Below are 15891 nucleotides of genomic sequence, written 5' to 3' on the forward strand. Positions count from 1 at the left end.
ACATTCATTTGTCTGCACATTACAATTATTTGTCATTCGTCACCAGTTGTTAAACTTTCTGCATATGTTAAACTTTCTGTATATCCTCTATCTAATGCTGTGTACTGGGCACCTGCTACTGTTAGGTACCAGTTCTGCAGTGGCTGAGCAGCCCCCACCCCTTGTGTGGGTGAGCTGGTATTGTCTGTTCATTCCCATTGTCTGCTCCACCCATTTCATCCACTGCCTAAGATGCTACCTGAATTCCTGTCATCTGTGCCATAGTCAGTCCTTTATCCATTTATACTAAGGAGCCTGGCCTGACAACTAAACAAATAACATACTTCATAATTATCTTTAGTCAAGGCACTTATATAGCAGTTTGCACACACATACATTGATGCATTGCATATCAGACTTGTTAAGAGAAAATACAAACCACATCACAGATACGGACTATAGCTTGGAAAGACCTACTAATGGAATGTAAGCTTGCTAGTATGTTAAAGGATGAGGTATCTGTTGGAAAGATCTTCCCTGATGAAGAAAAGTTTCCTCTCAGTCCTTGATAAATGTATCAATAGCTGCCTTGTGAGAGGTTGCAGAGAACTTTCAGTAACAGTACTATGCCTCATTGCTTATGATCTCTGCCTCACAAGACCAGGGTTTGATTCTGACCTCTGTAATCTCCCTGTGTCTCCATGGGTTTTCGTTGGGTACTCTTCTTTCCTCCCCACTTCTCAAAACATGCAGTAAACTGTCCACATATGGTTTATTTACTGTTTACCTTGTGACGCTGGTTGTGGGTGAAATGGATGTAAAGACCAATGCACTAATCTGCTTAAATGAAAACAACAGACAAGTTAACACACTAACAAAAAACAATTAAACATAAATGGGGTGTTACGTTATTATATTATTATAGCTGCACATAGCCTCCAGATTGCCTTATAAGAGACAGAGGAGTGAAATATATGAAATAGAGTGGAAGATATTGGGGGGGCAGTTAAGGTCAAGGATGTGGTTGTGCCTAAGCACAATTAAACATGGCCACATTATCCCAAAAAAAAACAGAAATGCTGCTAGATGTTTGTGCCTGTGTGACTTGCAGGAAGCTTCTCAATGGATGTGTTCAGACAGGACAAATCACATAATATCTGCAATACTGAGCCATGCAGATGGCCCACCTGCCTTTCATTAATCTTGGTGCAGCAGTCTTTTACTTGAGTATTGTGAAGACTGAACTGTGCTGCAGTAGCGTTTTTGCCTCACAGTTAGACATTGCCTGTTCGATTCTCAGTTAGAGCGTCTTCTGTGTAGCGACATGCGTGAATGGCGTTCCTTCGTTGAAGGTTGTGCGTTAGGCCCGGCAAGCCAGTACATAAAACTCTACTGCCAATCATTAGCGGACTAGAGTTCCACTGTGGCGACCCCTAAGTGGGAAAAGCCGAAAGACACAAACAAATTGTGAAGACTGAACTGTTGTACATTTTAGTTCCATTTATATACCAAGCTTCACATCTGGCCTTGGTCCCACCCAACATTGCCATAACAGGCTGCTGGGGCAACATGGAACTCAGTGAACGAATGTTGCCTCAGTGGCCATGTGACTTGGCATGCCTCACTAAACTTAAGTATTTTGGGTGAGTTTGAGGAAGAAACATGCAGTATGGTATTTGGGAGGAGGGAGGCACCCTATAGAGACCTGGGGAGAATATGCAAACTCCACACGGGCATTGGCCAGAGGTCAGGATAGAACTCTGTACTTTGTATTTGAGAGGTGACGTCCTTAACCGGTATGCCATACAACCATACCCCTAAAACAATTCCATCAGAAGGCAGTCTGTAATCCCTCACTGTACATGATAACAGAATGAGTATGAGCAGCAACCCTGTCACATTTTGCTTGATAACAAATCAAATGTTAAATCCATTTAACATTATACCTTTCCTCAATTCCTCCCTCTCCTATGCCCTCTTAAACAGCTATGTAAATTCCCTCTCTCAAAACATTCTGGCAGTTCATTGCATGAGTCTGCAGCCATCTAAGTGAAAACGTACAATTGTTATATGTTATAATTAATTAAAATGATGATGGTGCTGTCCCCAGGTCCTCTTGGAATTGTAGTACCTACAGAAGATGTCAGGGACTGCATACCATCTTGTTCTTTTTGTGGCTTCAAGGGTTTGCTGGTTATATAGGCATGGCAAGGTTTGAGGCCCAGTTCCTTAGGAATGGTGGATTCCAACCTTTCACATTTGGCAGAAGTCTCACTTCTTCCTTTGTTGATGTCTGGTATGCACACCATACAGATATATGTATTTGATTGATATTGCTTGTATGGGCACTGCATATTTAGGCCCCCGACATTCACTACAATGCAGTATAAATTAATGTGTGCCAAAGGAGGAGAAACTGAAGGTGTAGCTTTCTTATTGCAAGTGTTCTACAAACACATGTATAAATTATATCAGTTTTAAAAACTTTGCTAGCATAATATTATATAACACATTAATAACTAGTATAACAAATTCCTTGAGGCAATTTTTCATAATTTGATTCTTCCATGCACATTTGCCCAGTACACCTGAAGGCTTTCTCATATTATTATGCATGGGCCAAGTTTAAGCAACACAGTTTTTTCCAGGTTACAGGCTATACTTTATTTCTAGGGTACAGCTTACGACAAAGCTGGTCACAGTTTGTTTCTAGGGTACAGATTACTACAATGCTGGTTGGAACCAACACGTTTATGGGTTGAGTTTTAGGGCCTGGATTCAGGGATACAAATGCCAGTAAAATTGTCATGGTTTTATGACATAAGTTTCCAAGTTTGGCCCTTTGTATTTTTATAGAAACCTAACCACAACAGATCTTATATGCAGCCTCTGATAATAACTTCTTACTATCTACGTGTGCAGTTTTACTTAGGATGATACTATTTGGTATTCTGTCATGTGACTAAAACCACCCTTTTCAGATTATTGGGGGTTTTGTCAATGTTCATAATTCTTTTCAGTTGTATAAAACCACTATTAAAGACACCTACAATGAAATATTTACATAGGACCTTACTGTGACATTAGAATGTTACGGGGATGCCATTAGGCAGGCTTGCTTTTTTAATTGGCTCATTCTTGGCTGGATGCTTTCCGTCTTTTTGGTGACGTAGCATTTTTTACATCATGTTATTTTCTGCTTTTTTTTTTTTTTTGGTTCAAACCAAGATCTGTGCTTTTGGTTCCTTCTCTTTAGAAATAGGACTGAAGAGAAAGCAGAGCAGCCTCTGTATAGACCGTGATGCTCCTAGGGATCCTATGAATTAATGTTGGTAAGAGCAGCATTAAAAGACCTGAGACTTGCAACTACGTCTGTGTTATTTGCTGACTAGTTGCACTCCCTAACAATAAATGTATTATTATGCTACCTTTTTAGTTAATTCATTCTATCAGCAGTACATTTCTTTGACAAAACCACACAGACGAAATATATACATACATATATCTATATCTATGTATATGGGAGCGCTACAGAATCCTGAAAGACCAAAATCCTGAGACCACAATCTCAAAAGTTCAAAATACTGAAAACTCAAAATACTGAAAACACAAAGGATACCAGCACTTACTATATTCCAGCACAAGTACATACAGAAACATTTAGCCTTCAAGTATACGCAGGATGGCAAGTCCCCCTGCACCCCCCATGTGGGGGGCTGTGCCCCCCACACCCCTGCTACTTAAATATATCAACTCCGAGATTTCATTTCACTAGACTATGTGCAATCTCGGAGTTAATATATTTAAGTACCAGGGGGTGTGGGGGACGCAGCCCCCCCTGGTTATACTTGGAGAAGAGTAATATAGTTTATATTTAATTTGTTTCTGTATGTACTTGTGCTGGAATATAGTAAGTGTTGGTATCCTGTGTGTTTTCAGTATTCTGAACTTTCGAGATTTTAGTCTCAGGATTTTGGTCTTAAGGATTTTGGGCTTTCAGGATTCTGTAGCGTTCCTACACACAAACACACACACACACACACACACATATATATATATATATATATATATATATATATATATATATATATATATATAGTGTGTGTGTGTGTATATATATATATATATATATATATATATATATATATATATATATATATATATATATATACATTTGCATTCTGTCTTCTGCTTTGTATTTGCGTGCTCAGCTGGCAATGTTTTGTTCTATGTATCGGCTGCTACAAAGCTAAACAGAGCTCATCTTGTGATTTACACATTCCATTCTTGTCATCTTGATGTGCCTTTCATTTGACTGAGTTGCTAGGTTACAGAAAACAGTGAAACTAAAGTTGCTATGCCAAACTTGTGAGACATTTTCCGTAGCGTTTATGTAAGTTAACAGTTCAGGGTGGTGACATTACGTTTATGAAATATGCCTCGGCACTCAAATAAAAGTCAATTGTAAACATGTTTTCAGGTTATTTTTGGGTTGACTTATTTTGCACTTTTGGTTACTTCATTAGATAAGAAGTCTTCCTTTCCTCTGTGACAGATTAGATAGCTTGTAATCTTTGTTCAGCACTGTTGATTACAAATTATGACTGGTTTATCACATTATCACATCAAAAGTTTGGAAAGGACTTTCCAATCCTATACTTTAAAAAAGTTACCTTATTAAAAGCTGTGACAAACCAATCGTAATGTCTGTACACTTGTGGAGAAATTGCTTAAAGTGACATTTTATTTCTTTACCATCAAAGTCTGACTGGCAAAGAAGTCCTTTTTCAGCAGAGGCTTCACAAGAAATTATACAAGCAGTGCATATAAACATACAGAATACTTGGGTAATATTTAGCTGTGTTACATACAAAGCTCCATACCTATTTATAGTTGTACAAATATAGCATACAGAATGGTCATTAGGAACATTACATACAAAGTGAAGATGAATAAACCAGATAATTATGAAATAAACAAGTATATTTTTTTGCAGCAACATAATGCAGCAACATTTTGAATGCTTCACGTACAAAGAGCAATAAGGTACTTTTATTCATCTGTATTTCCCCAGTTTTAATGTTTTGTTCCAATTATTTTTGATGAAAAAGTTAGCTATTGTCTTATCTGCAGTCATCTGTTTATTAGCACTGCTGAGTGTTCCCTGGTGCTTAATTCACTGTTCTCTTCTGCTTTTATTTATTTATACATCACAAAAAGTATAGTTACAGCCAGTTGGCCAAGTGCGTGAGCTGTCAGAAGCTAGTAGTAGTTATCCGTTGCAGGGGATAGTCGGTCATTTCTTCTAAGAAGTTAATATTATAGGCTAAAATCACAGCTGTTTTTTTTTTTATTGTCTCTTTCACGCTTTTTTTTTTTTTTTTTTTTGTGGATTGTTATACTGTCCCAACCTACCTCCTTGTTCCTGTCTTTATCTTAAGCCTTCAAAGAGCTGCGCTTCTGTGCACATGTGGAAAAATAGTTAAAAGTGGCATTTCTGACTCAGTTTTGCACAGAAAGAGCATCAAAGCACTTTTATTCATGTAAACCTATCGTTGCCTCTTGTTTATGCATTAATAGTGTTATTTTTCACAGTCTTACTGTTCTTTCCCAACTGTTTTTTTTCTGCTGAAAAGCTAATTTGTTTTGAATCTGCAGTTTCTTGACTGTTTATAGTACAGCTGATTGTTCCCTGGTACTTAATTCACTATTTTCCTCTGTTTTTATTTATATTTTGCAAAAAAAAAAAAAAAGTACAGTTACAGCCAGTTTGGCCAAGTGTGCGAGCTGTCTAGCAGCTAGTAGTGGTCATTCAGTGGCAATTTGCTGCTTCTTCTGGAGAGGTTACATTATTGGCTAACATTTTAGCTGATTTTCCATTGGGTCTTTCAATATTTTCTGGCGTGTTATACGACGATGAGTGCCACTCCTCCCAGTGTTGCACAAGCCTGTACTCGATAGGCACAGGCACTTTCGTTTTCAAATTCTTCTGTTGAGTAAATCTCTCAGTTAGAAGCTGTGTAATGTGTCATGCTGTGCATCCATGTAAAGTAGCATCCTCCAACTGTCTCGGAAAGCAGCTCGAAGACCATTGCTGTTATTAGTGCTAGCAACTTATTTTATACTGGGATTAGGAGCAGTCTGTTTTAAACTGATAGCAGCGTATAGCCCTATATGTTATTACTATCAGCAAGGCAGTATACCTCTACAAGTAAACATACATTAAATCAAAAGATTATCTGCTCACTTTCAAGCCTGTTAAATATTCCTAAAAATTAACTAACCCCTGGACTACAATGGCAGGCCAGCCCTCTTATCTTCCCTCTTTTTCCAGCTTCATGGTACTTGGTATCCCCGCGCAGTGTAGCACCTGCCAGATGCTCACAGACAATGAACTTCTACTTAGACTGTTGTAAGAGATGCAAATACTTAACACAAACTGGGAGGCCTTACTCTTGGGGAAAAAAAACACTTCCCCAACATTCTGCATAAACTTACACTAAACTGTCCTGTATTGAGATATTTAAAAAGTCCTTGCCTAAGCCTCATAGACTAATTAAAACTAACTCTTAGCAAAAAACAAACTCTGCATCAACTACTGGCGCAATAATAGCAAAGTGAAGCCATGAAGTAAATCTTCTCAAATCCAGTGCTCCAAACATCTCTGATAAGAATGTCTTAGATATCAGTCAGTTAACAACAGGAATTGTCTTCCTTCTACTTACTAGAGTAGGGTTTCCACAAGGATCCATACTTGGACAGTTCCTATTTAACATATTTATAAAATACCGCTGCCAAAAACTCCACTGTAATAGTATATGCAGATTATCCAATAATCATCTGCTCTGCCCACTTCTGACAGAAGCAGGAAGAAATACCCCAAGAATCTTTTAGCGCTCTTGAATAAAGATTAGGCAGTTCTGAACTCCTGCTGAATACCAAGAAGATAGAAATGCTACTATTTACTCAGAAACACTCTCCAAGAGCAAGACCCTTTTTAGTATCATCTGATGCAATAAAAATTTGACATAACATCACCCACAAAATTTTAGGTGTCCTAACTGACACTAATATGAAGTTTGACCTCCACATCCAAGCATCCATCAAAAATCCCACTAATAGCTTTGCATTCTATAAAGAACTAAACAATTTCTGACAGATGAAGCCAGGCAAACAACAGCAAAGACCTATCTCCTTCCAACAGTACTGTGTGTTTTTGCCATCTTCACTAACCTTCAGTTTGACCTCCACACAAAACTTGAGCAGTGCTAAAACAAAATTGCTAGATTTGCAGTAAGTACCTCCCTATAGAATTCACTACTGTGTGGCTTTTAAACACCTTTACTGAACTAAGCCACCGCACTCATCTTCTTGCAGTTCGCAGTCTTATAGACAACCACGACAACTACCCTGTTCTAAAAGGTATATAACCCCAACTGATGCCTTACTATAAAATATATAACCCCAACAAATGCCAGGCGATGAAAGATATATAACCCAGTCAAATACCCTGTTTTAAAAGATATATAACCCCAACCAGATGTCTTACTATAAAACATATAACCCCAACAAATACCTGGCAATAAAATATATATAACACAGTCAAATACCCTGTTCTAAAAGATATATAACCCCAACAGATGCCTTACTATAAAACATATAACCCCAACAAATACCTGGCGATAAAAGATATATAACCCAGTCAAATACCCTGCTCTAACAGATATATAACCCTGACAAATACCTGCTCTAAAAGATATATATAACCCAGACAAATACCCTGCTGTAAAAGATATGTAACCCCAACAAATACCCTGCTGTAAAAGATATATAACCCCAACAAATACTATGCTCTAAAAGATATATAACCCAGACAAATACCCTACTCTAAAAGATATATAACCCCAACAAATGCCTTATTCTAAAAGATATGTAACCCAGACAAGTAACCTGCTCTAAAAGATATATAATATAACCCAAACACCTTGCTCTAACAGATGTGTAACCCCAGTAAATAGACTGCTCTAAAATATATATGTAATCCAGATAAATACCCTTCTCTAAAAGATATATAACCCAGACAAATAACCTGCTTTAAATGATATATAACCCAGACAAATACCCTGCTTTAAAAGATTTATAACCCAGACAAATGCTCTACTCTAAAATATATATAACCCCAACAAATACCTTGTTCTAAAAGATATATAACCCCAACAAATACCTTGTTCTAAAAGATATATAACCCCAAGAAATAGCCTGCTCTAAAAGATATATAACCCAGACAAATAGCCTGCTCTAAATGATATACAACTCAGGCAAATGCCCTGCTCTAAAAGATATATAACCCAGACAAATAGCCTGCTCTAAATGATATACAACTCAGGCAAATGTCCTGCTCTAAAAGATATATAACCCAGACAAATACCCTGCTTTAAAGGACATGCAACTGTCATGCCCAAGCAGTGTACTTTGCATAAAAGACAGAATGCTGCTTTCCACAACTAAATCATGCAACACAGCTGGAGATAATCTGTACTCCAAATATGTATCCAAAAATATCCCACCTCTTTTTAAACAACTTGAAAACTTACAAGCCTTTAAATAAAATCTTTAATAGTACTTTGTAACAACATGGCTTTGTGTGTGTACATCCCCAGAATAGTATGTCATACACATTTGAAAACTCAAATGCTTTCCCCTCCCACTAGCCTCCTAACACATCATATATCTGCCCTCCTTCAACCCTACACTGTTTTTATTGTTTCACCAACAAATATTTTATTACTTCCCTTCTTCGTTTTGCACTATGTTTAATCTTACCTTCACAACCATTAGGCACAGAGATAGATTCTGGGACCCTTACTGTTCAGAATTTTCTTTTCCAAAGTACAAGATAAAACTAAAGGACTGTGGCTGACAAAGTATGCTGATGACTGCAAACTGGGAGTGATCATTGAAACCCAACAACATCCCGCAAGAAGATCTTATGCAGACTAATGACTGGTGCCAAAGTCATGGTCTTAAACTTAATGCAAAAAAAATGCATTATCTTCCCCTTCGGCAAAGGTGATGTTCCTGCAAGCTACCACATCAATAGCAATACCCTAAGTACACAGTCAGTGGTGAGAGATCTGGGCACACAGGTCAACAGCAACTTTAACTTCAATCACCATGTCTCCACAGTGGTAAGAAGGGAATTTTGTATTGCTCATGATGTTGCAGTCATTACAGTTGGGTTATCCTTCTGGCAGGCTACCCGCAGTCAGCCCGAGTTCCAATGTCTAGGTCCGGCGTCGGTTGCTATCGCCTCCTCCCTGACGTCAGTGCACCAGGGGTATAAAAGATGCAGCCGACGCCATTTTCTTCGGTCTTTCTTGCCGTGCGGTGCCCGAAGCAAAAGCAGTTCGCAAAGAAGGGAATTTTATATTACTCCTGTTATACATAAGGGCATTGCCTCCAGAAAAAAAGAGGTTATAACCCCCCCCTGTACTTTATCCTCATCAGACCAATAACAGAGTACAACTCTTACTTTGGTTAGTTTTCAAACACCTGCAGCAATTGGAGAGACCATAAAGATTCCTTACAAAGAAAATTCAGGTTCTTTACTTTACTCTGTGTCATGCAGATTGCTCAGAGGTCAATTGTGCCTTGCATATGCAGCAGTCTCTGACCCAGCTTTAATTGAAATGCTGCACATTCACAAATCAAATGGCATGCAGGTCACTTGCTCAAAGGACCTTAACCTGGTGTGTGACATCAATGGTACTTGCTGGGGAGACAGACTTGCCCCACAAAGGTTGCCCCTCCTTTGGAAAAAGCTTCCTATTTATTTTAAGTAAAGCCCCTCATTATCCCTGTTTAAGCATAATTTGGACAATTGGATGGGTAACCAGAAATTCACCACTGGGGTTCCATCTGTGTTTCTCTTGGACAGGGGCAATAGGTGCTGATTTTAGTGTATGCTTGAACCATACACCGTTGGAAATATGGGTTGAACTTGGCTAGATTTGGAAAGGGCCCTGGAACCATTAGCTTAGTAACCTCCTATGATTCTATGATCTAACTTCTTTCATTCTCATCTACTTAATTTCAACATCTGTTCATAAGAATTTTAACACCCTATTTCCCAGTTACATTACACCAGTACTTTTCCTGTAAAGCTGCGAAAACTACTATTAATTGTAAATAGCAAATTCTCACCCTTTTACTCTGATTTATACATGTATGTATATATGTGTGTATCTGCAATACCAATATTCCTGTATGCATTTTCCCTTCACCTTAGCCTAATCATATTTAACTAACACTGCTGTATATCAGACACCAGACTGTTCAAATATAAACATGACTATAACACTGATCTTCCTGTCTGTTATGTCCTGATGTACTATTTCCACTTTCAACAGCATTTTCAATCCTCATATACTAACTGCATCCTGAAGTCTGGATATTTGTGTTCTGCTATCCTGTTGTTTAATCCAGTCTGTCACTGTAATTAGTTAGAGCTTTTCTCCCTGGGCCTCTGCTGAAAAGTGATTCCCAAGCCCAGATGAATTTTGCCAGAAAACAGCTGTTAAATAAACAAAATGACACAAATGGTAAATATGGACGGATGAACAAGCATGTAAAAGCAACACTGAATTGTCAGTGTTTTTCCTCCACAATATCAAAAAGAAAATAGGCATGAGCGGAATTTACTGGAGAAAATTAGCAATGGGACCAAGGTACTGGGGGCAAATAGAGAGAAATAGGTAATAAAGTGTGATGCGGCAAAACAGAAGTTTGGAGTACAGGTTAGAGAAATAGATAAGTGAATATTAAGTGAAATACAAGTTCCAACAGAGTTTTAAGTTGAGTTTGTGACAGAAGCTACTGATAAAAAGGGGATAATTCACAGGGCATATACACTATTACACAATAGCCATAAAAATGAATCAGAGTAGGTCAGAAAGGCTGTGGAAGAGAGAATTTAAAGGCAATTTACAATGCAACAATGTGAGAAGATCTGAATGTCTCCTAAGTGAGAAACAAAGTCCAGAAGGTTTAGGTTTTTTTGAATTATTCACATAGGTATTTTATACCCCCAAGCATACTTCTAAAATTTTCCTCAGGTCGATAGCAAATACTGGAAGCGTGAATTGGAATGAGAGAGGTAATTGGGAACATGTTTTTTGGGAGTGTAAACAGTTGACAGATTTAAAAATTCTCTGCAGACTACTTTGTCAGAAATATTTGAGGAAGCAAATTGTTGTATCTAAGGAAATGATTCCGTTGAGCCATAATATAGGATCGGAGTTGTCTAGATATGGTAAGGCCTTACAAAGTTTAATTCATTTGGCTGTCAAAAAAAGCAGTTACTAAAAATGGAAATTAAAATCAAACCGACTGTAACTGAAGTACTGAGTATTATAAAGGACGTGATGAAACTGGAAGAAGTACCTTTAGAAAAAGGACGAAGCAGATTACATTGAAATAAGTGGAATTAATGGGAGCAAGACATGCAGAATAATGTTTAGGAGGGATAAGGTTTAAGGCAGGCAGGAAATGAAAAATGTAATGTTGCAGTGAATGATGTTTGTTGAAAAAAAATGTATTTATAATGCATTAAAAGAATGAAAAATGTTACTATGGTTTGCTTTCTTTTCTGTCAGTGTGTGTGTGTGTACCCATGTCATTGTTTAAAATGTGAGTACTTAATAAAGGTTTTTAAAAAGGCAGTTATTTATACCTACAAGGTTGACACATAACTAGGTAACAGGTACAGCAGTATATGTTACGCTCAAATTAAATTTTCTGCATTGTTTCCTATGAAATGCTTACAGGGTCAGTAGCATAGCTAAGGTGGGGTGAGAGGGGCAACTGTTCTGGGTGTAAAATGTCGGGGGGAATGATCAGCCAATCATGATCTCTAATGTAGTGATGGCTCTTAAAGGCTTGTATTGCATTTGTGCTCAAACCTGAGTGCTGTAGTATGGCCTAAACTACATTGTAGCAAGCAGTTTATACAGTTTAAAGATAAAAAAAAAATCCTTTTTTTTTTTTTTTTTTAACTTAAGCCTGAACACTGTAGTGCTCCATTCAGCCAGTGTATGTGTTTCCTACAGTTTAAAATAAGAATTTGTTTTAACTAAAAGATGTTTTGAAGGAGGGCTGGGTTCAAGACACAGAAACAGGACCGGAATGACTGGTGCAGGAAGGAGGGGGCATGTCATACAGCTGGCCACCTGGTTAGTGTGCCAGTAAAAGGAACGTCTGTTTTTTTTTTTTTCTTCAATGGAAGATCTCAGGGGGCATGGATCAGTAATAAGCCAATTGCTTACAATGTAGCAGTCGAGTGGGCTTATTACAGTGAAGTGCTTTTTTAAGTTCTTCACTGAGGGGGTGGTGGTGCTGGTTCAACTAGCTACACTTCTGTACAGAGTACTGCTGAAAAGTTTAAAATCTAAAATATACACAGGTGAGAGTTTGCCCATCTGTTTGGGGAAATAATTTCTTCAGTAAAACCCAAAACAGACATTGCATATCTATTTATTTTATTTAACTACCAAAGTATTATTAGTGGTGATAAAAGGTGAAGGACCAGCTTTGCACAGGAGGAAGTGACAGAAGAATTTCATGGTAAACTGGAAATGAATTAAGTTTGTGAGCCAAAGTACATTGTATGAGTTTGTCAGTACAAGAAGTATTTGATTTGCATAAGGGACTTGAAATAATAGCATGTTTTGTTTGGGTTATGGCAAGTTATCCCACCAAAGGTGTGCAAATATTGACTGTTACCATTTGCAGTGAATTGTGCTGTGGTAGCGTTGTCACCTCACAGTAAGACATTGTCCTGTTCGATTCTCAGCTTCTTCTGTGTGGAGACAAGCGTGAATGGGCGTACCTTCGTTGAAGGTTGTACGTCAGGGCTGGCAACTCGGCATGTAAAAATCTACTGCCAATCATTAGCAGACTGGAGTTCCACTGTGGCGACCCCAAACCGGGAAAAGCCGAAAGACACATCAACAACAACCCTTTGCAGTGAAAAAAAGAGAAAAGAGCTTGAAATGCTTGGAAAAATAACTTATTATAAGTCCAGTGAAGCACAATGAATAGAAATCTCTGCATGTTCATGTTGTTGAAAAGAATAACATCATATTTGTGCATGGTGATTATAAACTGTTTGCTTGCAAGAGCTGTGACATATCTGATTGCCTGAGTGGGGAAACTTAGGGCCATACTGAGTGCTGCAACTGTGTTTTCTAGAGCAGCTCTAGCTGCTGTTTAGCAAAAAAAAAAAATATATACATATTATTGATTATTCTAAAATATCTGCAGCGGTTAATACTCATGAAGTTTTGTTTGTGCATAACAGGTTACCATTTATGTCAGCTCCACACTTTTTTGTAAAGAACAGTGAAAGCCTGTTTCAGGGATTTTAATATAATCGCATGCTTGTTTGATTTGATGATCGCTGTGAAAACAGAAAAGTGTACATCTCAGTAAGATGTTTGCAACATTTGCAGTACTATGGACTGAGGGTTAAGAAATCAAAACAGGATTTCGTAAACTTCAGGCTGAATATCTAGGACATGATCTGTAGAGGAAAATAACAGAAAGTTAGTCAGGAGACCCCCCCCCCCCCCCCGACTGTGTGAAATAGTTATAGATGTTTCTTGACTTGATTCATTTTTATGGGAAGGTAATCCCTACCTAAAGTACAGTGGTTGCACTGCTCCCTACTGTTCTAAAATATCAAAATGGAAGCAACTTGAGCAAAATCCTTTTAGAATAAAGAGGAGTTCAAAATTCGATTGCAAAGTGTTCTATGATCAAATGTTCCCAGCATTACTCGCTTGTGGTGCCTCAGACTATAGCATAGCTGCACTGATTAAACATACCATGTTTTCGGAGGATGAAAGATTGGTTGGTTGCCTTTGTATCAAGGACTGTTGCACAAATATTCACAAACTGACAAAGTAGCAGTAGCTTTAATTTTTGAAGAAAAGAAATTCCATTCCTAACACTGGGGTAGAAAATTCAAATTGTTTACAGACTGTAAAACTTTACCAATTGTATTTGTTGCACACAAGGATCTGCCTATGATGGCAGCAGGAAGAATTCAGAGACAGGTTGTAATGCTGTCATCCTGTCACTACCCTTTTAGAGTCATGACAACTTTCCTGGATTATATAACGTTCCGGTACCACAAATTTCAGATAATTCTACAAAATGAATCACAGATCATGTGTATGCTGTGAATGGAGAACACTATCAGGATGTCCTGTTAAAATAGATTTGAAAACATGATTAAGGACAACTGACCCAGAACTATTAGGAGTGTGTGTGTGTGTGTGTGTTTTTTTTTTATACAAAACATCTTTATTGACAAACACCAACTTCCATAACATTTTTGGCAACCATGCATTTACTTTATTTATTTAAATGTTTCACTGGAGTACAGTACTGATCAAGCTATGACAAATTACAGGCTCAGTCAATGTTACATCATAATGCAACAAAACAACGTACAGTATATAAACAGTGGTGGTTTACATTTATGAATAAGCATAGAAAATTGGGCAGACAGTATATACAAAGAAGATCTAACAAACTAAATGTATTTACAGTTATATAAGTGGAACAGAAAAGTAGAGAAGAGGTAAAATTTTAGAAGATTAGGAAACACTAGTACAGACTAATAAGATGAAAGAGGAACTAGGTTATGCATAGTGGGTTTACATCAGCAATGGTGCGGTAAGCTGAATTAGAGAATGGGTGACGAGCATCGCCACTCTGATTGGAGAATGAATGTTCTCTAGCAGGGTGGTAATGTACAGGTAATGCCCGCTGAAAAATTAGTCCGCCACTTCACGGCAGCTTATGCTGCTGTGGAGCTTGAACTGAAATGAAGATAATGTCTGCCATTATTTTATGCTCACTAAACAGTGTGTAAGATTAAAAAAAAAAATAAAATAAAAAAGTGTGTGTTTATATCTGTGTATGTGAAGGTATACATGCGTGAAAGTAAGACTGAGAGTGATTGAGCCATTATTTTCACTCACTAAGCAGTGCTTTTGCTGTTTAGTAAGTGTAAAATTAAAAGAAATGGATAATAAAAAATAGAAAAATGTATGTGTCTATATGCATGTGTTTATGTCTCTGTCTGCGTTTGTGAGTGTATGGGTGCTTGCTTGCATGAAAGCAGAAGTGTGTGTGTGTGTGTGTGTGTGTGTGTGTGTGTGTGTGTGTGTGTGTGTGTGTGTGTGTGTGTGTGTGCGTGCGCATGTGCGTGCGCATGTGCGTGTGTGTGTGCGCATGTGCGTGTGCGCGCGTGTGTGTGTGTGTGTGTGTGTGTGTGTGTGTGTGTGTGTGAATCAGTGAGACAGAGATCGAGCAGAGGATGTAACTCTTAAAGAGTAGGCGTACCTCTTAACATCTTAGCTCAAGAAATCTGGAAACAGCCTAAATAATGGGGGAACAAATGCTTAAAAATAGGGACAAATTTTGCTTGTGTAAAATCAGAAAATTGATATAATATAATTTATTTTAACATACATTCTCTGATGAGTATGAAGTCCATACTTCTCATCTGTCTCTGATTTTGACTCAAATTTTAGCTCTGCCTCCCTTAATCCATCCTAAAATGGGGGACTTAATAAACAATGACAATAAATACAGTTTCAGACTTTTTACTTCAGAAAATGTATACTAATTCAAATTCTCTTAGGTTCATCGGTAGGTACTAGGCTATCTGCCCAAAGGCATTTATAAGCCTAGTCGGAATTGTGTTGGCTTTCACCGCCCCCCTTAGATTAGTTTCCTGTGCCTCTGTCCAGCAGAGCCATTAAAGTGATCCCCGGGGTAAACTTTCTATTTCTCATCCACTCGTTGAGGTTTCTTTTGAAGAGTGTGACTGAGGAACTCTGC

At 37.9% G+C, this 15891-nt stretch overlaps 1 protein-coding gene across 1 annotated transcript in view; it reads left to right on the forward strand.

Annotated features, from left to right (window-relative positions):
* PARD3B (par-3 family cell polarity regulator beta) overlaps nt 1-15891 on the forward strand; it is a 5075916-nt gene that overhangs the window by 4254700 nt on the left and 805325 nt on the right. The window lies entirely within an intron of this gene.

This window comes from Protopterus annectens, chromosome 6.part1 (assembly GCF_019279795.1).
Source record: "Protopterus annectens isolate FY-2018-M chromosome 6.part1, PAN1.0, whole genome shotgun sequence".
Classification (NCBI taxonomy): Eukaryota; Metazoa; Chordata; order Ceratodontiformes; family Protopteridae; genus Protopterus; species Protopterus annectens.